Source organism: Gossypium raimondii, chromosome 2 (assembly GCF_025698545.1).
Source record: "Gossypium raimondii isolate GPD5lz chromosome 2, ASM2569854v1, whole genome shotgun sequence".
NCBI classification, from domain to species: Eukaryota; Viridiplantae; Streptophyta; class Magnoliopsida; order Malvales; family Malvaceae; genus Gossypium; species Gossypium raimondii.
The window spans coordinates 27,907,084-27,930,163 of NC_068566.1; the positions used below are offsets into that span (position 1 = coordinate 27,907,084).

At 32.4% G+C, this 23,080-nt stretch overlaps 1 pseudogene; it reads left to right on the top strand.

Annotated features, from left to right (window-relative positions):
- The first annotated feature begins 5,074 nt into the window (after window positions 1-5,074).
- Window positions 5,075-5,175, top strand: LOC128039500 (small nucleolar RNA R71; annotated as a pseudogene).
- Window positions 5,176-23,080: the final 17,905 nt, after the last annotated feature.

The following is a 23,080-nucleotide window of genomic DNA, read 5'->3' on the forward strand; positions in this document are numbered from 1 at the left end:
GTCATTTCAAAGTAATTATTTTGAGTTTAAAATTTACTTCCCTTATTAACACGAGTCAGACTCAAACGAATACACAGATCCAACCAACACACTAGTTTGGCACCTAATGCCTCATCAGATAAATCCGAAGAAAGTAGTTGCAACCATCACTATAATTAAATTTGACACCTAGTGTTTCATCGATTAAACCAAAAAAAATTGGCACCCAGTGTCTCATCGACTCGTAGTTGAAGTAACCCTGAACTCTTCCTATCCTACGGCATGAAAACTATATTCGACTTTGCCCGAACAATTAATAGGGTATTCATTTCATATTTCACAATCAATCGATATCTCAATTCACATTTATTTTCATCATTTACACATTTATTGAACATATGGCAACAATACCTCATCTCAATATATATTCAATTTCACATTTTATAAATATATATACAGTTTTCATAAATATTCAATTTACTCCTCAAAAACATCCATCGATTCAATTCAATTCTATTTCATCTCATTATCACAAAATTACTCACCTCATTTCCTTACCATGCACAAACAGTTTAGAATGTTACAATTTACAAAGAGTTTAAATTATATAAATACAAATCGTATACTCCGAGCTATTCGTCGACGACTTTGTATTTTCCTTTCTTTTTCAAGGAATTCGGGTCGACGTTAGCTACGAATTAAAACAAACATAATAAAAAGACAACTAACATAACTTTCGAATTTGACCTCTAATTTTTATATCATTTTCACTCTAGGCCAAACTTAACTTCCTATTTCACATTTTTACCACCAAATTTGAAATTTTTGCAATTTACTCCCTATTGCACAAAATCATCAATTGACTTTACAATTTAGTCCTCTATTAATTCTAAGTTTAAAATCTATCAAAATATCACCAAAAGCTCAACTATCTAACAATGGAAACTTCTTAATTCTTTAAAAATACCAAAAATTCAACATGGGTCAATTAGCTTATATTACCGGGATTTCAAGGACATAAAATTACAAGAAAAGGACTAAATTGCATTAACCAATTTAAACTTGAAAAATAATCCCTAAGGTTGTGCGTGCTTCTTCCTTTTCTCCTTGGGTTTGAATTGATGAATATGAAAAGAGAAAAAAAGGTTTTATCTTACCATCCATCAACATTGTATCATTTTTTTTTATTTTTTATAACTTTTCATTTTATAAATTAATTAACCTATTATAAATAACATAACATACATACATATTTCATTAGCTAGTCATGCATAAAATTTTTCTGGAATATTTACTATTTTAATCCCTTTATTTAATTTCTAACAATAACTCCTTAGTAAATTGTAGTTTTACCAATTATGCGATTTAGTCCCTGTACTTAAATTAAGCTCTAATTCAACGAAATTACCTGCCTGAAATTCAATTCACTTCAAATATAACTTTGTAAATATTTTTATTAAATATTTACGAGACCAATTTATGGAATTGGGGTTCTGAAACCACATTTTCTGACACCATTGACTTTCATGTCGTTGGAACAACGAAAATGTGCAAGTGTACACAATCGTATCAAGTAATAATGTGACAAGTAAATGTCGAGTTATCGTACCCACATGGAATGTGAAAGAAAAATATCTATGAAATGTAAATCAAACACTTCAGTGATAGGAAAAATATGTTGTTTTGAAGAAGTGATTTAAAAACTAAAATTAACTAAGTAATAAAAACAAAAAGTAAAAATTCCAAAGCACGATTTCAAAAATAGGAGTTTTAATCAATATGACATAATTGTGTTAGATTGATTACATTTCTTAACTTATAATTACTAAACCCATGTTCATGTTGTTATGAATATTTTCACGGCAACTTGGTAATTTGTTAACTACTGCAAATACATACTAAATTAACCAATCTCTTGAACATTTTTCAATGTCAATTCAAACAATTAATCAATCTTCATAAGCACATATAAGATTAAGTGAGGTAACAACATATTTCTATATTGAAACAATTTAATCACAATAATCTTGCAAGTTATGCAAGGCTAATGTACCGTTTAACACCACTGCTAATTTAACCTTTAGCTACCTTAGAAGATTAAACATGCACCAATTAAATATTGTGTCATTTAATTATAATTTCAATACATTTAATAATGAATTCATTTGTTACCTTACATTTTATAATACAAGTATAACATAAGCATGATTTTATTTAATTGAACAACTCACCAAGGCCTATAACAACACAAACATGATTTTAATAATTCAAGTGGACAGAATGCAATCAATATAACACGAATAAATTTAAGTCTTTTTTATTAGAACAAGAACAGCAAAAAAAAACAATTATACATATTCATGATCACAACATAACTAAGAAAATTAAAGAGAAGGGAACTAGGAAGCAAATCCAGTATTTCTCTAAAGCCAGACTAGTGCGCTTCTCATTTTTTTTGCTCGTTGTGTTGAATCGAGGCCTCTATGAATAATTGAACGATTCTATTCTAAGGAGGAAGAAGACTTTTTCCCAAGAGGGAAATCGACAAGGGAAATGGGAAAATAAGGATGGAAATGGAAGAGAGAAAGTGAGTGAAAGAGAAAGAGATGTGTGGGAAATGAAGGTGTGTTGAATAAGGTATAAAAGGTGTGTATTTATAGGTGTGGATGGCTCCTAAAAATATAAAATAATTAGTAGCCACAAACTCTTCCTAGGTCGGCCATACAACAAGCAAGTTTGAAGGCACGAAAAGTAGAAGGGCTTGAATGGAGTTTAGGGAAACTTTGAAGGTTGTTTTGCCAACATAAAAATCAGCAAAAATAAGCTGATTGAAATTATGCAACTCAAGTATACAAATTGTTCGTATTATTCTCAATTGTTATCATGTTAGCAAGAATAGACTAAATGTTTTCTTAATAAAGACATACTAATTCTTACCACTTAATTTTTATTCCTTTATTTAAGACTAAACTGCAATCACTAAGTTTAACTTATGTCTTCATATGTTGAGCTTAGCAATTTCTCTCCACTAATGTAGGTAGCACAAAAAATCTGAATTGAAAGGTCTTTTAAATAGGTTGTAATGTGGCTAGGCTAGAGGTAGGTAAAAGATAGATAATTTTAATCTAAAATGCCTAGACTCAGCTTGCATCGGGCCTTCAAAATAAGTACCTTCAATACACCAACTCATTTTGCTTTTACATGCTCTTTTGTACATCTATTTCTTTCAAGTACATATGATCTTTCTCTTTTTTTTCGAGCACATTACTATATGTACTACACTTTTTTTTAGTATTTCATACTTCTTTTCAACTCCCCCAAACTTATTTTCAAAGAATATTCTAGATAGACTGAGTCTAGTGTTTGGGATATTTTAAAGATAATTATGAGAGAAGTGATGGTAAAATATTGCAAAGGTTCAAAATAAATTAGGCCATACAGTCTCAAAGTTGGGTTTCAAGGGATAAATATTCATTAAGGTTGGCTTGAAAGGCTCAATCGGTCCAAACAAAAGTTTTCCTAAGTCATTTTTGAAATTTCATGCTTCCTAGCATTTTGCTACAAGAAATTACTAAGTCAATTCTAAAGACTTAAACTTTCATGTATGTTTAGCTCTCCTAAAGAGATAAAAATTTATGGTATGATTTGCAAACTTTATTAAGAGTAACATTATGTCATAGTTCAGCTAACATGGATGGTTGAAAGACATCAATTGATTCGTTGATCTGTTTTGAAGTTAAATGTTCTATTTTGTAGTGTAATGCTCCGTAACCTCATTCCAGCGACGAAAACGAGTTAGGGGTGTTACAATGAGAATCTCCTAATCTTCCTCAAAGTCGAGGACAACAAAATCTATCGAGATTATAAAATTTCTCACCTTCACCAATACGTATTCAAGTAAACCTTTTGGGTGTATCAAAGGCCTATCGGCCAATTACACTGTAATAGAAGTAATTTTCAACTTCCCAGTTTCAGTTTTCCAGAAGTAGATAGAAGCATTAAGTTAATAATGGCCCCTAAATTGCATAAGGCCTTTTTTAAAGTTCATGTCCCCTATCTCTATGGAAATCGTGAAACTACTCGGATCTTTCAGTTTTTAGGGTATCTTCCTAGAAATGATTGCATTGCATAAGGCATCTGTGTTGATCTTTTCCCCTTTCTTTGTTTTATTATGCCTAGCCATTATTTCTTTTAATTATTTAGCACATTTAGGAATTTTCTCAATTAATTCAATTAGGGGTAAATTAACATTAAGGGATTTAAACAAGTTAAGGAAACTTACAAATTTCGCTTTCTCCCTTTATTGTCTTTCCTTTAGTCTGGATGGGAATGTTATGCTCTTCATCACAGGCTCAGAATATTTCTCAATTTCTAGCTCAGTTTTTGGTTCAACTACCACATTATTATTTTGTATAGGCTCGTCATTGATGGGTATGTCATCCATAATATATTTTGATTCACCCTCTTTTGAATTCTTTTGGATGGGTTCACTCAGAGTTTTAAAAACTATACTCAAACAAAGCGCAATTGCTTTCAATTGCTTCTTTCCATCTCTACGAGGGTTGTTCTTTTTATTATTAGGAATGCCAGTACCAACTTACCTTTGCATCATACTCATCATCTAGCAAATTTGGTCCTAAATATCAGCCAACTGAGTGTGGGTTTTGGTGCACTTAGACTGCACCTATTAAATTGGGATAATCCTTCCAACCCAATCTGTATGTGTTGGAATAGGTATTTCCACCCCTATTCCCTAAATATTTCACCAATTCTGATTTTTCTTAAGATAGTAGCCACTGTTATGAGCTCATTGATTTATTGGTGGTCTGGTGGCAGTAGTTTCCAAATGATTTAGCTTATCCAAAATCTATTGATACTTGTCCTCCTTGTGGACACTTTAACCGTTGGTGGCCTTGGGTTGTATGTAAATTGCTCATTGGGAAACATGTACAAATTCATAACCATGTCCTTAATCAACTGATAGGCTTGCTCTTATGTAGTGTTCATAAAGGCCCTTCTGGATGCTCCATCTAACCTAGATCATAAGTTCTCATCTAGACCATTATAAAAAATCTACAGTAGCGGCCATTCCAACATATCGTGATGTGTACAATTTCTTATTAGTAATTTGAAGCGTTCCCAAGCTTCATACAAATTCTCTCCCTCTATTTGTTTAAAGTTTGCATTTTTGCATCTTAGCTGGACGGTCTTACTAATTAGAAAGAATTTGTGAAGAAACCATCCTACAAGCTCATCCCATGCCATAATCGAACCTGGAGCCTACGAATCCAGCTAAGAAAATGTCTTATCATATGATGAAAAGGGGAACAATCGAAGACAAATAGTGTCATCAATGACCCCATTAAACTCAAAAGTATCATAGAGTTGGAGAAATCATTTTAAATGCAGATCCGATTCTTCTATCATTGTTTCCCGAAACTACAAATTATTTTGTATCATTTGGATCATGGTCAGCTTAATTTCAAAATTATTAGTTTTGATTTCTGGCCTATCGATGTTGCCTCACATAGCATCTAAAGTGGGTAGCACATAATCGCATAGAGTTCTTTCGTGTTGAGCCATAGGTGGCACTATCTATACTGGTGGTGGTGGTTGCAGCTCTGGTGGATCTTCAAAGAGTGGATTCTCACATGATTGGTCAGCTACAGCTAGTGGCATATTTTGTATATGCTACTATCTACGATTACGTCTAATTACTCTCTCTGAATTTGAGTGTGGCCCGATAAGGGTGTCCTTACTCCAAGTCATACACTAAAATCAGAGATAGAGAAATTAAGTTAGCACACAAGGAGAGAAATAAAATAACAAAAAAAAGATTGTATCTATAAATTTAAAATTTCCTACTTAGCCTATTAATATGTAGAAATTAAGACAAAGTCTAATGCTAAAGCCTTCCCAGCAACAACACCAACAACTTGACCTATGTCCCGACTCGTGAGCATCAAGGCTGAAAATATTGCAACAAAAAGATAGAAAATAAATCAATGTCCGCAATTATACAGGTCAAGTTGTAATATAGTTGTTACAACAGAACACGAAAGTATTCTAAGTATCATACCCAAGGGAGGTTCAATTAAACTAATAATCACTTCTACACTAAAGGTTCTAAATAGTAATCATCAAAAATCATAGTATGGTAATTCAAAAAAATAATAGTATAATAAAAAATAATAGACAAATAAGAAAACAAAATAAACAACCGAAAACACCCAAATTATGCAAATAGAAGATCAACTCGCTTCAGTGTTCATAATTAACCTTGAACTTAGGGTTCTAATTAATTAGCTTGTAATTAAACTAGTTATTACCTTCCAGCCTCTAACTAAATTAACTAGTTGGAAGGAACTACTTATATTTTGACCTCACAGTTCAAACCGGGACAGGTTGAGAAATGCTCAGTAGACTATTCTTCAATCTCATCTACCTAGATAACTTCCTAGGGTAGTCAATCTTAGGGATTATTTACACTCAACCCAATCCAACTAATTCTAAAGCAAACACTAACCATGTAATATCCCTAAACCAGGTCTAGTAGTTTTGGGTATATTTTTTGGGTTTCGAGCGTGAATTTAGGAATTTATCGAGTTAATAGTAATTTTAATTTAATTTGGGAGGTCAATTTCATCTATAGTCAATTAAACAATAATCTAAAACAATAAAATTATTTTTGGAAAATTAATTTTAAACTAATTAAATAAGTATTAGAGAAAATAATTATTTTTTGTCGAGAAAGAATTTTAAAATTATTTTTATTGGAGGTTAATTTGAGTTAAATTTAAATATTAATTAAATTAGATTTAATTGTAAAATAAGAGAAATTTTGGAGTATTTATTTGGGAACTAAACCATTAAATTCGTAATTTTAGAGGGAAACGATCAATTGGTAAAGTGATGGAAATGTAGGAGTGGTCATTGAGAAATTTCCCAAATTTTAAATTTCTGGTAGGTTGTTTCAGTTTTAAACACAATGCATCTAGCTTACTTTTAACACCATTTACATCAGATTAGATAGCTATAAAAAAAATTTTCTTCACATGGTTTTAAAGATCTATCATCAGATAATAGATTCAACAAATTTCCTTCTCAAAATACTCTCTTTTCACCCGAAATTATTCACAAAAGTAGCCAAAAATATTCTAAAATTTCTCAAGATTCTTGAATCAAGATTTTCAATCAAAGGATTTAGAATGAATCAAAGGTAATTATTATTTCTAAACTTATTTTTATTATTATTAGAAGCATATTTACATTATTTGAGTGATAATTACATTATTTTTATCAATGTCGTCTTCTTCAAAAGCTTAAGGTGCTTTAATGGTGGATCTTAAATTTTGAGAGGAAATCCACAAATCAATGGATGTTCCAACTTCAAATGGATCTATTAGAAGGTTTTTGATTTTATTTATCAAGATTAAACATGTTTTGTAAGGTAATTTAAAGAAATTTGAATTTTATTGTCTTCATGAATCGATTTTCTAAATTTTGTGAAATCGATTTAAATGTCAAACTGATGTGTAGTATATGTTTATTTGGTCTATTGTTGATGTTTAGAAGTGATTAGGAGGGCTGGAGTGATCAATTTTGAAAAGAATCAAGTTTTCGACTTGATGATACAAATCTAGTAAGGTAAATTTGAGTGAGAATTTCGTGTAGCCTAGTTGACGAAAATTTGTGTTTATTATATCTTTTGAAAGGTGGTAATAACTATTTCATCTCTATTAAAGCTCCAAATCTGGAAGAGGATCGAGCTAATCAAAATTGAAGCTTGGATTTGCTTGGTTGATCAGATGGTTATGGTTGAGTTAGTTGTGTGGTGAGTGTTATTAAAGGGAAATTTGGTAAATTGACCTTCACTTATGCTTAATTAGATGATTAATTACTGATTACAAATATTTAATTGAGTTTTGGGTGGTTAATGTTGCAAAATTATTTATATATGTTTAAGTGATGAAATTTTTGTTAATTGTAGGTAAACGAGCATCTAGTGATTTTATGTGCTTGATTTGATTGATTATAATGGTGAACTAAGGAAGCATGTTGGAGTTTTCGGTTTAGGGTATGTTGATATTTCAACTGATAATTGAACATTGATAATAGGTAATTGGTATGCTACATTTAATTTGATGTTAAAATGGCTATGTTAAATGATTCAATATGCATTTTGGCACTTTAAATTGAGCACATTATTGATTGAAATTATGTTATGATTGATTGGTTATATTGCCATTATAGCATGGTGGATCCATTGGATAAAGTGGCATGCCATAGGATTTGTGAGTACTCACTATATTGATATCTTATTTGTGAGCAATGAGGCTCTAGGTGGACTGATTTGGAGTAGATAAGGGAGTGTTGAGCTTGTGTCTCCACTCAATGGGACTGATTTGAGGTGATATAAAGGAGCATGTGGCCTCGGCCCGCTCAATCTGGAGCTGGTTCTAATTCTTATTGGGAGTAAGGAGATCCGTTTATTCGATGTATGATCACTCGATTAAGCCATGATTGTATAAGCCAATATTAATGTATAAAATGTTATATGTTAAATTGATGATTATATGCCATGATTAATTATGATTTTTGATACATGGTTGACATATGACATTGAATTATTATGGATTGATATTGTGATTGAAAATTTGTATTTGATTGGTTTCAATTTAAGCATGATTTGGGTGCTAATTTACTCGTTGTATTATTAACATTAACTAAGATTTTTAAGCTCACACCCTCACATTCGTGCAATTAATCGACGAGATTAAGGAGTTGAGGAGCCGAGTAAGAGAGTTCCAAAAGATTAAGGCTTGGTAGAGATTTATTTACACGTTTCTGAGGTCAGGAGTTTTCTGGGGTTAGCTGGTTATTACCGTCGCTTTGTCGAGGGGTTTTCAAGTATTGCTACTCCCTTGACAAAGTTGCTTCAAAAGAACATTTCCTTTGAGTGGGCCGTTGAGAGGCAGAAGTGCTTCGAGAAGCTAAAGTCAATTTTGACCAAAGCGCCTATGTTGACACAGCCGGTATCCGATAAAGAGTATATGGTCTACAGTGATGCTTATTATAAGGAAATGGGTTATGTGCTAATGTAGGAGGGTAGGGTAGTTTCTTATGCATCGAGGCAGTGAGGTCGCATGAGTGTAACTATCTGACTCATGACTTGGAGTGAGCTGTCATAGTCTTCACACTGAAGATTTGGCATCACTATCTGTACGGTGAGAGGTGCGTGATTTACACTGATCACAAGAGTCTTAAGTATCTCCTAACCTAGAAGGAGTTGAACTTGAGACAGAGGCGTTGGATCGAGTTGCTGAAGAACTAAAATTGTGTGATCGAGTACCATCCAATGAAGGCGAACGTAGTTGTAGATGCTCTGAATCACAAGTCTCTAAATTGATTTAGGGGCTATGTTTGCAAGGCTATCTATCTCGGAGGATGGTGGCCTGTTGGCTGAACTTTAGATGAGACCGGTTCTTTCACAGCAGATTCGTGAGCGTCGTCCTTTTGATGAGAGTTTGGCCCATCAAATTCGTCAGGCTGAGTCAGGAGTTCAGGGAGATTTTGATCTCAACTCTTATGGTGTTCTGTGTTTTTTAGGTCATTTTTGTGTTCCAGAGGACAAGGATCTGAGGCATTTGATTCTTACCGAGGCACATAGTAGTCCTTATGCTATACATCTCGGTGGGAACAAGATGTATCAAGACCTTCGGGATCTATATTGGTGGCCTGGGTTGAAGAAGGATGTTGCCAACTTTGTTGCGAGATGTTTGGTTTGTCAAAGAGTGAAAGCCGAACATCAACATTAGTCTGGTTTACTTTAGCCTATTCAGATTCCTGAATGGAAATGGAAGTGGATTACGATGGACTTCGTTTCGGGTTTACCTTTGACTCAACCTCATAAGGATTCGATCTAGGTGATTGGATCTAGGTGATTGTGGATAGATTTATGAACTTTGCTCATTTTCTGCCAAGCCGTACAAAATTCAATTTGAATTAGTTGGCTAAGCTCTATATCCAAGAGATTGTTCATCTTCATAGAGTTCCTGTTTCGATTATATCAGACCGAGATCCACTTTACTTCAAGATTTTGAAAGGCGCTGCACGAAGCTTTAGGTTCAAAGCTTCATTTCAGTTCAACTTATCATCCCCAGTCTGATAGACAATCCGATAGGGTGATTCAGGTTCTTAAAGACATGCTCCGTAGTGTTGTTATCGACTTTGGAGGTAGTTGGGATCGTCACCTGCCGTTAGCCAAGTTTGCTTCAAATAATAGCTTTTAGAAGAGTATTTAGATAGCACCATTCGAGGCTTTGTATGATCGAAGGTGTAGGACTCCTCTATATTGGTCTGATATGGAGGAGAAGAGGAGCATGGGTTTGGAATTGGTTCAGGAAATTAAGGATAAGGCGAGACTTGTTTGCATCAGTTAAAAGCTGCTTCTGATCAGCAGAAGTCTTACACTTGCCTAAGACGTCAAGACATCGATCAGGCCGGGGATATGGTCTTCTTGAAGGCTTCAACGTGGAAGAAAGTTCTGAGGTTCAGGCGAAAAGGTAAGCTCAGTTTGAGGTTATTGGCCCTTATGAGGTTGCCGAAAGGATTGGATCAGTTGCTTATCGTCTATTGCTGTCACCTGAGTTGAATCGTATTCACGATGTCTTCCATGTTTCCATGCTACGAAAGTACCAATCTGATCTTTCTCACGTTGTGCCGGTTGAGGAGATCGAAATTAGGTCTGATCTTTTGTACGAGGAGAAACCGGTTGTGATCCTAGATTGAGCGGTCAAGGTGCTATGCAATAATACGGGTCCGTTGGTGAAAGTTTTATGGCGCAACCACAAAACAGAGGAAGCCACCTAGAAATGGAAGATATGATGAAACGTCAATATCCATACTTGTTTGATTCAGGTAAAATTTCGTCCTCGAAATTTTTTTTTAGAGGGGGAGATTTGTAATATCTTTAAACTTGATCTAGTAGTTTCGGGTATGTTTTTCGGGTTCCGAGAGTGAATTTTAGGAATTTATCTGGTTAACAGTACTTTTTAATTTAATTTAAGAGGTCAATTTCATCTAAAATTGATTAAACAATAATCTAAAAAATAAAAATATTTTTAGAAATTTAATTTTAAATTAATGAAATAATTATTACTGAAAATAATTAATTTGGGTCGAAAAAGAATTTTAAAATATTTTTATAGGGGTTAAGTTGAGTTAAATTTAAATATTAATTAAATTAGATTTAATTGTAAAATAAGGGCATTTTTGGAGTATTTATTTGGAAATAAACCATTAAATTTGGAATTTTGGAAGGAAAGGATCAATTAGTAAAGTGATGGAAATGTGGGAGTGGCCATTGAGAAATTTCCCAATTTTTAAATTTCTGGTAGGTTGTTTCAATTTTAGACACAATGCATCTAGCCTACTTTTCTCACCATTTACATCAAATTAGAAAGCTATAAAATTCATTTTTTTTTGCATGGTTTTAAAGATCTATCATCAGAGAATAGATTCAACAAATTTCCTTCTCAAAATACTCTATCTTTTCACTCGAAATTATTCACAAAAGTGGCCAAAAATATTCTAAAATTTCTCAAGATTCTTGAATCAAGATTTTCAATCAAAGGATTTAGAACAAATCAAAGGTAATTATTATTTCGAACTTATTTTTATGATGATTAGAAGCATATTTACATGATTTGAGTGATAATTACATGATTTTTATCAATGTCATCTTTTTCAAAAGCTTAAGGTGCTTTAACGATGGATCTTGAATTTTGAGAGGAAATCCACAAATCAATAGATGTTCTAACTCAAAATGGATCTATTAGAAGGTTTTTTATTTTATTTATTAAGATTAAATATATTTTGTAAGGTAATTTGAAGAAATTCGAATTTAATCATCTTCAAGAATCGATTTTTTGAATTTTTGTGAGATCGATTTAAATGTGAAATTGTTGCTTAGTATATGTTTATTTGGTCTAATATTGATGTTTTTAAGTGATTAGGAGGGCTGGAGTGATCAATTTAGTGAGGAATTGAGTTTTCGACTTGATGATACAAATCTGGTAAGGTAACTTTGAGTGAGAATTTCGTGTAGCCTAGTTGATGAAAATTTGTGTTCATTATATCTTTTGAGAGGTGTAATATCTATTTCATCTTTGTTGAAGCTCCAAATCTTGGATAGGATCAAGGTAACCGAAATTAAAGCTTGGATTTGTTTGGTTAATCACTTAGTTGTGGTTGAGGTAATCAAAATTAAAGCTTGGATTTGCTTGGTTAATCACTTGCTTGTGGTTGAGTTAGTTGTGTGGTGAGTGTTATTAAAGGCCAATTTGGTAAATTGACACTCACTTATGCTTAATTGGATGATTAATTACTGATTTCAAATGTTTAATTGAGTTTTGGGTGGTTAATTTCGCAAGATTATTGATATATGTTTAAGTGATGAAATTTTTCCTAAGTGTTGGTAAGTGAGCATCTAATAATTTTATGTGCTTGATTTGATTGATTATAATGGTGAACTAAGCAAGCATGCTGGAGTTTTTGGTTCATGGTATCTTGATATTTCAATTGATAAATGAACATTGATAATAGGTAATTGGTATGCTAGATACCTATGTTACATGATTCACATATGCATTTTGGCACTTTACATTGAGCTCACTATTGACTGAAATTATGTTATGATTGATTGGTTATATTGGCATTATAGAATGGTGGATCCATTGAATATAGTTGGCATGCCAAGATTAATTATAATTTTTGATACTTGGTTTAGCATATGACATTGAACTATTATGGATTGATATTGTGATTGAAATTTTGTATTATATTGGTTTCAATTTAAGCATGATTTGGGTGCTAATTTACTCGTATTAATAATATTAACTGAGCCTTTTAAGCTCACAGACTCACATTCATGCAGTTAACCAACAAGATTGAGGAGCTGAGGAGTCGAGCAAGAGAGTTCCAAGAGATTAAGGTTCGATAGAGATTTAGTTACATGTTTTAGAGATGTTAATCTGACATATTGGAACTTACGGGACTTATTTTAATTTTGTTGTAATTGGACTTGGACATTAGACATTTTTAATTTGGGAAGGTTTTATAATATCATATATGCATGTTTGAGTTTGATTATTGAATAATTTACAGTGTATCCTTACTTGATAATACGGTTATTGATAACACGGTGTGAGGCATGATGTTTACACTAACCATTGTTTAAATGAAGCTTTCATGGAGTGGTTTACTAGTGACTAAGGTACACCACTTGTTTGAATTAACCGGTGGGTGATATGCATGAAATTAAATGTTTAATTCTATTTAATTGAGGCTTAATTGGTGTTAATAAATTCAATTGAAGGTGTATGAATATGTATGATATTTAATTGTAGTTAAGTCGGGTTTAATTGGCCATTAAAATACTCAAAATCGGGTTTAAAATCGAATCTTTCGCACAAAAAAACTACAGTGGACTGTTGGGGGTTTGAATTTTGGTCTTTTTAAATTGGTTCTCTAGTCCGTTTAAATTACAAATTAGTCCTATAACTTGATAAGGCTAATTAAAGCCTTAAATGATAAGGAAACTTGATAAAATTTGTTCGAAATGCACTCAATTTAATATTCGAGTATAGTACTGATAGTTTGAAATTGTCATGATTTAGTCATTAATGATAAAACTTGAATTAGACGTAGAAAATAATCTCAGATTAAGCTGAAATTTTTAAGGCTTACACAAATTGACTAAAAGAGGGTTGGTAAATGTTTAGTTCTAAATTCAGGTTAGTATAACCGTAGGTGGTAACATGACAAAAATGTCATTAGGTTAAATTACTTATAAAAAGTTTAAAATTGGTTCACAAATTGCTTCCACAATAATAAATAACTAATAATAGAATAAGATTAAGGTTTTATAAGGTCAAGGTGTGTCTTAGGAAGTCATTAGACGAAGAGTCACTTAGGTGGCTAATGTAACGCTTCGAATTCGGGTCAGTCCGTCCCGATCAGATTTGGGGTGTCACAACCCAATTAGTTAATAATCTCACATCCACTCATTAATCTTTCTAGGTTTTTAGTTCCTCATTGATCTAAATACAAAAATCTCAATATTGAATTCGGACATTGAAAAAATATCAAAATAACAAAAGAGGGAAAAGAGAATTTGGATTTACGGATATCGATTAAATGCACAAACTGGAAATCTCGTTGACAGATGTTGAGCGAAATGGAGTTGAATGTCAGAACGAATAGAAACAATACAAATTACTAAGTAAAAGAACTGAAATTAAAATTGAAATTACTTAAACAGAAAAATCCTCAAATCACTAAACCCTTACCTAAGAATAGAAATTAAAACCAAGGAAAAAGCTCCCTATCAGGTCGTGAGCATTCATATTTATAAAAATTATGTTAGATGACTGATTTAAACCTAATATAAGTGACTAAACATATATGATTGAATTTGTGCAGAAGAAAACACCCGTATCAAAATTATTTGGCCTCGCCGTAGCAGTGTCGCGACATCCTAAGGCCAGTGTCACGACATCGCAGGCAGAATGGTTCCCTTCCACATCCAGGTTTTGTTGTCGTAACATTGCAAGGCTGGTGTCACAACATCGGTGGTAGAATGCTTTTTTGCATGTACTAGAGTGGGTGTTACAACATCGGAGGTAGTTCATTGACTCCTTGGGCTAAATTGATGCCATGCACACTTAATTAACATGTTACTCTTCCCTTACGCCCAGATTGGCCTAGAAGGTCATAAAACACTCCAAAAATTCTCATTTTATTAACTTTAACTAAAACCATACTAGAACGGAAAATTAACTAAAGAAATACTAAATTGCTTAAAAATAAACTCATTAAGTGTTAAGAAGAACCCAATTTGCCACAACTAATTGTGGTAGATCACTCCTCCATCAGCCTTTGTCATCAAACATTACTGTTAGAACACCAGTAGCCTCCTACTTCCGGACCATCGTGAGTCTATGTCAAATTGGCTGGGTCGGGTTTGCGTTGTCTTGATCAGCCTGGATGCATCTCAGTTCTCTAGGTACCATCAAAAAATACATGTTACATAAATCCTATGTTTCTTTCTGGCTCACATAATTTATTCTAAAATAATAAAATTAAACTCTGCATGGAGATGATAGTCCACAATCTAATTTATTCATACCTGAGAAATTAACATATTTTCATTTAATTTTCTAGCTATCACAACTTTGACAAAATTACTATATCATACATGATAATAAAATAGTAACATTCATTCATTCTCATACATTCCCCTAAACAAGCATAAAATTACAAGAATGTCACATCTAATCAAAATTAATTACACATGAAAAAGAGAGAAAATTCCAATATTGGTTTATACTATAAACATAGCACAACCTAAAGCTTTGACACCGATATTTGGAAAAAAATTTGGTTTGAAAATGATTTTCTTGCACGGCAGAAAAATAAATTTTTAAAAACCAAGCCGGTTTATGATATTTATATCAATAAACCCTTTACAGAAATCACACCTGTGTTTTTTGTTAGACGGATCCTTGTCATTCCTGGCTTTCGACCAAATAGCCTTCTCCGCTATTCTCATACCATGAAATGCTTCGAGTGTGGTCTCGACCGAATTCAAAACAAACACAAAACCAAAAATAGTTTACTTTACTTTCAGTGGGAAAGCAAATTCTCTCTTAATAAAAACTGATAAAATTGTTATTCCGGAAATAGAATTTATACTTAGAAAATAAATTCTCACTATTTTCGAGCAGAATAACAGTATCTCAAATCTGTATATTAATCCCTACCGGTGCCATCTATTTATAGGGAGAAAATGTGAAACCCTTATTAAATTGTAGAATTTTATTTCAATAGAAAAACAAACACCTAGTCTAACTAGTATTAGGTGGGACGACAAACCTAGTTAATTATACTAGGGTTTTTCATCCTTAGAATTAACATAAGGAGCTTTTTGGCCTCTCCCGTATTTGGTCCAATTACAAGTACTTCCAGAAATTTTAACCCGACAAATGACAATTCAATCCTACTCGATACTTTATCTTTCTATTTCCCGAAATAAACATCTTAGATTAAGTTCCCAATTAAATAACTTTCTCAATCCAATTCTAGTTTCGTTAAAATCGTGACGACTTAGCTGAAAGAATCTATGAGAAAATATAATTAATATTTATACATTCAACAGATTAACTATGACCAATTAATTTATTTCCATTTTCAAACTTCAATAATTTAATTAATGAATTAAATAATAATTCAAAAAATCATAAATTCATTTTCCAGATCATTTCCAGTTAGAGAAAATCACATTCATTTCCAAATGTTTATCATTTTTATAACTTTACCATTTTCATCCATTTTTGTTCATTTGATACAACATGCAATTCAGATCTAGTTTTAACGAGCTAGTAGAGGGACTGACTTGGACTTATGTGATTAGGGCTTAAATAATTTATAATTAAGTTCCAACTTTTTGCCTATTACTTTTAATTTATTTAGTCACAAAGTCATTCCACTATAGTATCGTAACTGAGCTCTCCCTAATAACATACCATTATGAAAGCAACTCGATCAGTGCTCGTCCAATGACCCTTTCATAAATTGTTACCTTTATAGGATATCCTTAATCTCTTTGGGATAAATTTGTTCTCCCAATATGATCCTGTTTTATCTCATGGTAATAATTACATCTTCTTTATGAAAATTTAATTACTATCAAATAGTAATCAATTCATTAATCACAAAAATGAACGACCCATGGCCACATTTACTTTTCATCTACAATGTAATGCCAGTGAAAGGATATCATTTACCCATATCTCGAGCTATGAATTCAATTGTTGTGAATGATGCTACATACTACAGAAGTCATATACCCAATGCACCAACTTTCGGTTCCCTATTTATTTGAACTTAGACTTTTACTTACATCAAAGTATACGAGTCACGCTTACATAATCTGTCATCCATTCAAGACTAAGGTATGTCACACTTTGAACGTCAAAAGTCAATAAATCCAAAAATGGATTCAAGATCTATTCTTTGGTCTAGTTCGATGTACTGTCAGTCCATTCAATCACATCTATGTCTTTATCTTCTAGGATTCATCCGCTCTGATGCTATAACACCCCTAAACCGTATTTGTCACCAAAATAGAGTTACGGGGCATTACCGTAAGAACTTAACTTAAAATCATCAATTTTCAAACATTTCATAATCATAGCAAAATCCATTCAAACACATGCATATTGTCCCTTTTTCGAGCCCTCGTGGCCCTAGAAACACTTTAGAAATGAATTGGGACTAAGTTGAGAACATAAGAAACCTTAAGGAAAAAGTTGGAAAAATTCATACTACAAGGGTCACACGGCCATGTGGCCAGTCCATGTGCCTCACACAGTTGAGACACACGCCAGTGTCTCAGGCCATGTAACAATCAAAATAGGGACACATGGTTGTGTCCCAACCAGTGTTCGTGCCCGTGTAACAATCAAAATAGCCACACGCCCGTGTGCCAAGCCATGTAACTCTCGAAATGGCCTCACATGCCCGTGTCTTAGGTCGTGTAACTGCTTGACTTGTAACCCTTTGAAACCTACAGAGGACACACGACCGTGTCGCATGGCCTCGTGTCACACACGATTGAGACACACGCCTGTGTCTTTGGCCGTGTGGACAAGAAATAGGCCAATTTCAAGCCATTTTCTTCACCCTAATCAAGCACACACCTACAAGTCATTTGTACATACAATCAAGTCTTTAAAATATGCCTAAAATATGCATAATAAGTCCAATTCAATAGGTCATTTATCCTTACAACCAATATGCCCAAAAGGCACCTCAATCATATTAACCAAACATACTTAAACATATGCATAATTTAATCATTCGTCACCCATACATTTCTAACCTATTTCCATACCAAAACTTACCACAATGACCACATGCCAAATCACATTCAAACATACCAGGTTGGTCATTCAAAACATATCATCGTTTGACCATTTCAACGCCAACCATCAAAGCATCAAAATGCCAAAAGTTCACCAACCATAATACCACATTTACAAACCAAACATAACAACTAGCTCATCAAACACAATTCACCTATACATGTCATTATAACCATGACCAAACATCAAAATCTACTGATATAGTCACTGGATAGTGTGATAGGTTTCCAACGAGCTTCCAAATCGATCGGGCTTACGATAATCTATAAAACATAAGAAAGAAAAATGACGTAAGTACATAATGCTTAGTAAGTTCGTAAATCATGAACATAGCTTACCATTTCAATGCATAATTATAAAATAGACATGAATCAATCCAACATAGCTTGACACAAGCCTAAGCATCATCAACATCACAAGTTAGTGATTAAACACATAACTTAGCAATATCATCACACGATAAGGTATAGTACATAAGGTTAACATCACTTAAATCATACTTCTCATAAATGTAAGTATTCATACTTTGATCATCAACATTTCATACCTTTTCATGAGTTCTTAATTTAGCTCACACAAAGTGTGTTAAACACAAGGTTGAAATCATTCATTTCCTTTCCTTTACATAGATGCTCCCTCAAGCCATAAATGGGTCTGCTCACACAAGCTGACGGTCAAAATGTAGTTACACGATACCGCTCACACAAGCTAACGAGTATCCACAACAAATGTTAGAACTCAGCCATCGGTAGGACATTCAGGACTAGCACCCAATACATGGTAACCATAATGACATGTCATTTGTATCCTATATATTCCTAAGGTTCAAACGGGGCTCGATATTCGTCGTAACATCGTTGGATTTCCTTCGTGACATGATGTGATGAATAACATAATAGCATTTAAGTAAAATACATTAAAATTCTATTTAAACATATGAACTTACCTCGATCACAAAAACGACGAAATAGGATCGACTAATCCGATACTTTATCTTTCCCTCGATCTAGATCTATACGAAGCTAAACTTGATCTAAATAAGCAAATTTAATCTATTCAATATTCATTCTATTCAATTCAGTCAAAAATACATACTTTCAAATTTACACTTTAACCCCTAATATTTTAACTTATTTACAATTTAGTCCTTAAGCCCGTAAATTGAAATTCATGCAATTTCATCCACATACTAAGCTAGCCAAATTCACTATAAACCCATGGAAACTCATACAAATCATTATTTCATAATTCCACCATAAATTTTACACATTTTACAAATAAATCCCTAATTGACATTTTCAACAAAAATCACTTTACAAAAGTTGCTTATATATCATCAAATATTCATTTTCTCAATCAAATATCAAAAATCACATGAATACATTCATGGAAAAACCTTATCCTTTTAACATTTTTGCAAATTAGTCCATGGGCTAGCTATATTAAGCTACAACGATTTCAAAAACATAGAAATCATTAAAAACAGGACAAATTACACTTAAATGCAAGGATAGACTATGGCTGAATGGAAGAACCCTAAAATGGCTTCTCCTTCTTCTAATTTTTGGTGGAGAAAGAACTTTGAGAAGATGGACATTTACTTTTCTTTTAATGAATTTATGTTGTATTTATTTATTTACTAAATTAACATTTATTATAAATCTTTAAAATCATTAAAATGATGTCCATAAATGTCCATTAACTCGTCAAATGGTTTAATTACCATATAACCCACTCAAGCTAAAAATTCATGGCAATTTAATGCCTTTATTTAATTGAACGACACTTTTGCACCTTCTACGATTTAGTCCTTTTTAATTAATTAACTACGCAAACGTCAAAATTTCTTAACAAAATTTTTATATGAAACTACTAACATACCATAGACATTAAAATATTAATAAAATAAATATTTTCACATCAAATTTGTGGTCTCAAAACCATTGTTCTGATTTCACTAAAAACGGGTTGTTACAGATGCCTAAGACAAAGCATCTCCCAAATTGGACTTGATAGATGGTATATTAGTCTTTCAATCGATTCACTCATTTCCAATTAGACTAAGGACATGTAGGGGTGAGTCTTCGATTGAATCAAATCAAATCAAATAAAAAATTTTGAGTTAATCGAGTTGACTAATCGTATTATATCATCCTAACTTGATTTGAAATTTTCTCGAATCGAGTCGAGCGAGATGGAGTTCGAATTGAATCAAATCGAATATATTTTTTCGAGTTAAATTAAAAAAATAATTTGGTGTTGTTTATTTTTATGTAATGTTTTTTAAAAATATTATTCTTTATAGTTTTTAAACATGACCAAATAAAGGAAAATTGAAGTAAACAAGTGAACAAATAAAAGCAACACAACATGAGTTCAAGTAAACAACAGCAACAACCCAACAAGATTATAAAAGAAAACATAAGCAGAAGTCTAAAATACAGTAGAAAACTACACCAATCAAAACAAAAAAATAAAAAATAAAAACAACACAACAAAAGTCCAATAAACTAGCAATAATAACACAACAAACCGATAACAATAAAACATCAGTTCAAAAATCATGTATGATAGAACTTGGAACTCTTGAAAACATAGGGTCATAAAACCTTTAGTTTCTGAAGTTTATTAGTTCAAACAAAAATAATAATGTTTTGGTTATAAAACTATATAGCTTATTCCCTGCGTTTGTAAGAGTTCCAACTTCTTACTCATTTTTCAGTCTAATTCTACTAACTTGTTATTGTTTTCTCCTTAAACCACACCAACTATATTGATAATTTGACATAAATCCTCAAGAAGAGCTCAAACGACTAATTACCTATTATTTACTTACCTCCTCAGCATAAAGACCACAGAACTCTACAATCATTTCATAAGCCAAATTTGACCAAATCGCTTGTCTTTGCACTGTTGTTTCTACATTTTTTAGAAATCTCCTCCTTTCAAGTGCAATCCTGGCCTATTTAGTAATATATATGTTACTTTACTACTATGGAATTCAAGAGAAGAAATTTTGAAACTAATGTCGAAACTCTACATGAAGTAAACCATGATATAAGAAAACCTAGAAACATAGAACAATGAAGTACAACTTAAGAGGGAAAAAGGATATAATTTTACTTCATATAAATAGTCAACAGAACAGCATTACCTTGGTTACAAGAAGTTGTATAGCAGTATGAGAAAATGCAACATCAATCAATGGTGTAGGCAACGGGTTAGAAGCAACATCTGAAGCAAAACTTTGTCTATGAACCTCTCTCAATACGTGTAATGAAAGTTGCCACAAAAGTTCAAAAAAATACAACCAAACACATAAGAACACCTAATGTGGTGACAAATTAAGAAATTTCACTACTTACACATAAAACATTTCAAACAACTTTACACTAACACTCAGTGCCATAGTAAAATATTCACTATAACGAGCCTAGTGAAAATAGAACCAATTAATACACTTTTCCAATTAACTTTCTTGAATTTTCTTAGCAACCATACAGAAATTAGCTAGCTAACCTTGGTCCATAGCAAGTAACAAGCGAAGAAACCCTCAAACTACACTTTGGTAGAGCTCCTTGAGTTTCCAGCTCACTAATCATCCCTTGCACAACCTAAATTACCAATAAGTTAATAGTACTTCAAACGAATAATAAAATGAAAATGAAATAAATCAAAAAAATCAACCTTTCAAAAATCACAAGATTGCGCTAAGTCAGAAATCGACCAAACTCTATCGAAATCCTAAAAGATCCAAAAGCAATAAGAATTTATTCAACAACAATAGTATCTGAAGAAGCAACAACTACTGCTACTACAACTTCAAGGCTCATATCAGTGGCAATTTCCACCACCAAAATCGATGAGTAGGAGACGGGTGAGGGGCGAAAAACTAGAGACCAGAGACAAATGAGGGACGGGTGAGGGATTTACCTAACCTCAGAAACTGATAATGAAGAACTAAAGAAGGATGGAGGGTTTGATACTTTGATTTAAGGATTTTGATTTAGGAATAGGGGGTTTGATTTCATTTTCGAGATAGGAAATACCGAAATAGGAATAAGATTTTGATTTAGGGTGGAGCAAATGAGAAAAAATAAAAGATAATAATACTAAAATAATAATTTAAAATCTAAAATTTAAAACAATATATTTTGGTATTCAGTTTATTCGAATTATCCAAGTTATTCAAATTTGAAAACTCAACTCGATTCGATTAGCTATATTTGAATAATTCAAAATTCAAACATTTTTTTCGATTTATTTGAGTTGAACTAAATTTTGCTCACCTCTAAGGACATGTTTAGATTTTCTACTAATATAAGTTGTCTTTTTGTATTACGATCAAATCACGTTATACTGCTTAGTATCAGTTTAAACATTAGATAATTAGTGAGCCAATATTTTCTTCTATTTTACTTTACATGAAAAACCATATAAGAACAATATATGAAGCGTATTAATATAATTCATAAATTATTTTATTAACCAATCTGTTCGAAAAAATTATAAGTGTACATAGATGAAAATACTACAATTAGGGCACCAGATCCAACATTATCGGTCGTAGTGAAAGATGACATCGTGCCGTCAAAAAGGAAAGGAAAAATGATAATCATCGATGAGTGATGCAAGATTTTGATTTGTGCTTATGATTTGAGATAAATTTATTTCTTTGCATATTCATGTCATATTGCATAATTGAATATCGATGTGAATTAATAATGATCGTATGAATTTATTTGCTATGATTGATATTGACCATCGAGATAGTGAACTAAATTGAATAAAATGGAAAGTAGTATTATTTTGTGGGACATGATTTGTAATATAATAATGGATTGAAACTATAACACCCTATACCCGACCTAGTCGTCAGGTCTGAATTATAAAGTATCGCATTCATTGCCGAAGCAACTACGATAAAAATAAACACAAATCAAGCCATTTAACATTCAAATATGAACATTATAAGCAAAAAATATGATAAGTAAAAATTCTCAAGTCTTATACAAGCTTACAAAAGCTTTAATGTTAACCTGAGATCGAATATGGGCTGAATTGTAAAAGTTCCAAATTACATTATTAACGCCGTGACATAAGGGAGTTCCTAG